The sequence below is a fragment of the Ictalurus punctatus genome, chromosome 20 (assembly GCF_001660625.3).
Source record: "Ictalurus punctatus breed USDA103 chromosome 20, Coco_2.0, whole genome shotgun sequence".
NCBI classification, from domain to species: domain Eukaryota; kingdom Metazoa; phylum Chordata; class Actinopteri; order Siluriformes; family Ictaluridae; genus Ictalurus; species Ictalurus punctatus.
Genome location: NC_030435.2, coordinates 10724227 through 10730226, shown reverse-complemented (window position 1 = coordinate 10730226; position 6000 = coordinate 10724227). Strand labels below are relative to the sequence as shown.

General features: G+C 40.6%; 1 protein-coding gene across 1 annotated transcript in view; it reads right to left on the bottom strand.

Annotated features, from left to right (window-relative positions):
• Nucleotides 1–6000, bottom strand: part of itgb1 (integrin, beta 1) — a gene marked incomplete at its 5' end in the record, with an annotated part of 80832 nt that overhangs the window by 49852 nt on the left and 24980 nt on the right.

Below are 6000 nucleotides of genomic sequence, written 5' to 3'. Positions count from 1 at the left end.
TCAACAGGTTTCCATCATCATTGCCACTACTGTATTTACGGCTGTCCAATGAGTTTGACATCTTATGCTGTCCTAATATTAGGACTACACGATTATGGCCAAAATGATAATCCCGATTATTTTGATCAATATTGAGATCTCGATTATTTATCACAATTATTCATTGATTTGAGGGACAACATATGTTTATTGTACTTTCACATTTAAACAGACCGCTGCATTCACCTCCATTTTGTGCTACATTCCTGCTGATGTATAAATCTTTGCATGAAATTAGACTGATCCTTAAAGTGCATCATCTCGTAGAAGCAAACAATAAATAAAATTGTACCCAAAATCTAGGATAACTAAAAATAAAAATGCCATCAACCAAATGTAAATATGCAATCCAATATAACAATATGCAACCAAATGAAAACAATTCAGGCCTATGCAAAAAAGGCAATGAGTGTTTTACATTTTTCCCTCACTACAGGCCTATAGTAGGCAAGTATGAGATTTGGGACGCGGCCGAACTCTCTTTCGCCATAAAATGTAAAACTGCCGTGTGAGATCGTGTCCTGTCGCAAAATGCAGTGAAAACTCTCACGACGTTCATAATGTGATTAAGGTGTTTACATGTCTGTAATACACGCCCATAATGCGACTAAAACAGGAGTACTACACCTGTCTTAATTAGATTATTGCTTACTTCAATTATGACCTTAATCAGATTAACATAAGTAAAAATTGCTGTTTACATGGTAGTTTCTTAATTAGAGTATGGTCTTAATCGGATTAAGAGTGGTTTATTGTTGTCCAATAGCTAGTGGTTCCCCCGACAAAAACCCAATAGGATTTTCACATAGGCTTTTGGATTACAAGAAAAAAATAAGCTCTGTGATCAAAAGTTTATATCACTAACACATTTTGTCCATCAAGATAATTTTCACAAATGAACACAACTTTTATGAATTTGAAGCCTAAATGCAATTGCCAGAAATAAATAGCTAACCGTATGCTATAAAAGAATTACACCACGGTCATTCGACTTCAACATCACCAAGCTTCCGAGAACTTTTCCAAACTTGATTTAAAACATTTTCCATAATACACAATACATTACTCTGTGGATGAATCTTCATCCACGGGTTTTTTTGGAGGGGAATTGTACCGGTTTCAGAGCTCTACAGTAACAATTTCTTTACAATTACAAAATGACAAATTTAGGAGCACAGTCAAAAATTTTGGAGCAAGTTGAGTTTTTATTTTTATTTTTTAGAGATGGTAACAATATGCCACAATATAACACACAAGTAGGCATGAGAAAACTTGAGCTTGTCAATTATGACAGAATTTACAAACATAGTGTGAGCCATGACACATTAATTTACCTTCTGATAAACTAAATTTAATATTTTCAGTTAATTTTACAGACTCTATGCAAAAAACCAACGTTAACCTGTTTCACCTTGTAAACAAATACAATAAAAGTTCAAATGTTCAGTGTTTGAAGTCTGTTCCTCTTAAATATATTTAAAGCTACACTATTAGCCATTTTCCATTGCCATGGTTCTGGGCTGGAGACAGTTCTTGAACGGCTCGGTGTATACTGTGTATATATCCGAATCATCTAATAGGATGTAATTAGGTGAGTTAATTTACCCGTCAGATGCAAAGCGCTTTAGTTTAATGGTGTTCATTAAGGATGCACCGATCAGGATTTTACGACCGATACTGATCCAGATACCAATCTTTTTTGTTAAAGCTTTAATCAGGAGGTCCGTCATAAACAGTTAAATGTAAGCTCTCTGCTCATGGTCACTGTTACTTGAGTTAAAATAATAATGAGATACTGTTGGTTAATTGATAAACAAGCAAATGCAAGTGAAATGGTCACACTGTAGAGCCGTGGGTTTATCTGCAAAGTTTACTCCTATTCGGCATGATAACGTTTAATGTCCCCAACAACCTCTGTAGTCCCATTTAGCATCATGTTAGTGTCATGATTTCCCTTCACGCAAGCGCTGGAAAATGAAGCATAGCTGGCAGCTCGAGCGCTAAAATGCTGTCGCTTCCGTGTTTTGGCATTACAAAATGACGTCATCCCTGTGCCGCGCCATGTGATTGGCTGAAAGTTTAGGAAGCGCTTGATTTGATCTGCAGCAGAGTTCTCGATTAGCGGAGGATGAACTTTAAACGTCAATATCACATTCGAGCATGTTCATGTAAACTTGGGCAGTCACAATCGTAATCGCGATCGATATTCGATTAATTGTGCAGCCCTATCTACTATTGGTGGATACTATTGTCGTAGCAGTGCTCAAACTCAGATTTTAATTAGAAATTTCTCACAGTGATACTGAATCGAGTCACATTATTCTTTCCACGTATCTCAATTCACAAACAAAGAATTATTTTGCAGTGTTTTCAGTTCAGTTTGTGTGTTGAGATTTTACAGAGTTTAACAGGCTTACACAATTTTTTGCATTTCCCCAGCCTAAGACAAAGTAATGAATGTGATAAAGGAAAGGTTTATTGTTTACAGTGTACTTGAGCGTTATTTGTGGCAAAATTATTTCTAAGGTACATGATGTACCACTATCCAGCAAAGCACTACAGCAGTGATGAGTTTCATGAGGTCAGGAAGTTGCTCCGTAATTCGGTATGGCATCCTGTTTCCAGCCCGTCTCCGTATTACGTTCAACAGAGAGGAAAAGGAGTTCATAGATCCAGGCAAAGTGATGAGCTACGTCAAGAAGAATATCATTATTACTGTAGAGGGCTGAGTGAGTAACATTGCCCTGGCTAATTCATCGTCTCTGAACTTTGACTGGATGATAACTGTTTGATCAGACTTTTACTGTAATAAGGAGGATGATCATTACCGCTGTCTTATTTTCTGTTATACACGCTACGATAGAGTGTATGCTTCTACATTGTGATAGGATGCACTTTTTTAGGCTCTATAGAGTTCCTCCACACTTCCTGTAGGTGCTGTGAGGGGTGGGGTTACAGGGAGGGTGTGCCAAACTTTGTCGTTTATTGTGTTTAATTTGCCAGACATCTGTGTTGTGGCCCATCTGCTGTCATTCTATGTTCCCTGTAGGGCTCAGATATCTAAACTTTTTTCCCCTCTCATTATGACTGACTTCAGTATTCCCAGAGGGTCGGATGCTAGTATGGTTAATTTCGTGAGCTGGAATGTTAAGGCAATTAATCATCCTTTAAAGCGAAAGAAAGTATTTATACATCTGAAACGGCTTAATGCAAATATTGCAGTTCTTCAGGAGACACATCTACGGTCATCAGACCATTCTAGACTGGGAGGGGAGTGGTCAGGACAGATATTTTATTCAAATTTCCATTTGAAGGCTAGGGGGGCAGCTATATTAATTGATAGAAATACACTATTTACAATGACAAGTGTGAAAGCTGACCCCGCTGGGCACTATGTTATTGTCGTAGGGCAAATTTCATTTTGGACAATGTTTATGCACCAAACTGGGATGATTCAATGTTCTTCACAAATTTTTTTTCCCGCCTACCAAATACGGCATCACATTACCTTATCCTCGGCGGTGACATGAACGGTACACTTTCCCCTGTGTTGGATCGTAGCTCACCCAGATTCTCGTCCCTGTCTGGGGCGGCGCATTCTATCCAGCTCTTCCTCGAGTCGTACGGAGTGGTGGATGTGTGGCGTTTTCGCAACCCTGCTTCCAGGAGTTACCCCCTTTTCTCTTCAGTTCATAATACATATTCCCATATAGACCATTTCTTTTTGGACAAAAGAATGCTTCCCCTCATAGCCAGATGTGATTATGGACCCATAGTTATTTCAGATCACTGCCCCTCGACTATGAGAATGCACATCCCGGATACGCAATCCAATTATCGCCCTTGGAGACTTAAACCTCTGCTTTTGTCGGAGGATGTGTTTACTAGTTTTATTGCATCTGAAATTTCGGGGGTTTTTTGGATATTGATCGAACACCTGGAATGTCCTCCTTGACAATTTGGGAGTCGCTGAAGGCGTTTTTACAAGGTCAGGTCATCTCATACTGTGCTAACCAGAGGAGAGTGAGCACTGCTCGACTTACAGAACTGGCGGAAGAGATTCTTGAGCTGGATAGGGCACATAGCCAGCTACCTTCTGCAGATTCTATGAAGAGGCGTTTGTCACTGCAGACAGAGTTTGCTTTTATCGACGAAACAGGCTGAGTATCTTGTCTCCAAATCACGATAGGTGTTTTATGAGCATGGGGAGAAGGCTGGACAGGTTCTCGTTCACCAGCTAAGACAGAGAACTGGTAATCTGACCATCTCTGAAATATATGATGAGCAGGGCACAAAATGTACATAGTCATAAAATTAACTCCAGTTTTCAAGCTTTTTGTGTGTCACTATACAGCTCCGGCCCATCTGTAGACGCTTCTGTATTGGAAGACTTTAAGACCCTGCATGTTCCGTCCTTAGATCCAAGGGAGGCCACAGGGTTGGAGGAGGACCTCTCGGTCGGGGAGATAGCATCAGCGATTGGCTCTATGCAAAGTGGCAAGTCCCCAGGACCGGATGGTTATCCAACCGATTTCTACAAAAAGTTTTCAAGGCAACTCTCCCCTTTGTTATTGTCCGTTTTCAAAGAGCCTTTCCATCTACTATGCGTGAAGCAGTTATCTCCTTACTCCTAAAGAAAGACAAGAGCCCTCTTGAGTGCAGCTCTTTGCTACCAATTTCTTTACTAAATACCAATGTTAAAACCCTTGCTAAAACTTTGGCAAGTCACTTGGAGGGGGTTCTTCCATCCATTATATCGCCGGACCAAACATTTTATTAGGAATCGTTACTCTTTTTTCAACATCAGACACCTTTTCATTATCCTCAATAGCCCCTCTCCACCTGGTACCCCAGAAGTAGTGCTTTCACTTGATGCTGAAAAGGCATTTGAGAGGGTGGAGTGGGGTTATTTTTTCAGCGCGCTGGAGAGGTTTGGATTTGGTCCCAGGTTCATATAATCGGTCAAACTTCTACATACACGTCTCCGAGGACTGCTGATCTAATAATAATAATTTGTCCACCTACTTCGAGCTCCAGCGGGGTACAAGACAGGGATGTCCTCTGTCGCCACTGCTATTTACCATTGTAATGGAGCCACTTGCTGTGGCGCTAAGACAGAATACTGACATTAGGGGGATCCGGTGTGTGGGGATAGAGCATAAAGTTTCTTTGTACGCAGACGACAAGCTATTGTTCATTTCACAGCCCCTTGAGAGTCTCCCTAAACGAATGGTCCGACTCGAGGCTCTTGGTAGAATATCAGGCAATAAAGGCCAATATTAAAAAAAAGTGAACTGATGCCTGTTGGTGAGGGGGCAGGCCAGGTTCCCTTTCAAAATTAGTCTAAAGAAATTCAAGTATCTCGGGGTGTGGGTTACACATAGCTATTAAGATCTATACCTAGCTAATTATCAGCCCCTGTTATCTAATCTGAAGCAGTACATTGAGGGGTGGGACCCCCTGCCTCTCTCCCTGGGGGGCAGAATCAATACTATAACGATGAATGTGCTGCCTAAATTTTTATGTTTTCCAGTATTTCTTCCAAAATCCTTCTTTTCAAAACTGAACAATCAGATATCAGATATTTATCTGGAACAAAAAGCCACCACGGACCAAAAGACCTCGAGCGAAGGGAGGAATGGCACTCCCAAACTTCATGTACTACTACTGGGCAGCTAATATAAGATCACTGTTGTACTGGATGGGGGAGAGTGCGGCAGTCCTTGGATGGACAATTATGGCAGCCTCCCTGGCGGCCCTACAGTGTGCTAAATTACCATTCACACAACCTCTGTCTAGCTTTACCTCTAATCCAGTTGTTGTACACTCAATCAAAATTTGGAATCAGTTTAGAAGATCTTTCTCTCTTGGCGACTTGTCACTCACGGGGCCAATTGCAAATAATCAGCTGTTTATCCTATCTTTGTTGGATAAGACTTTCGTTACTTGGTCTAGAAAGGG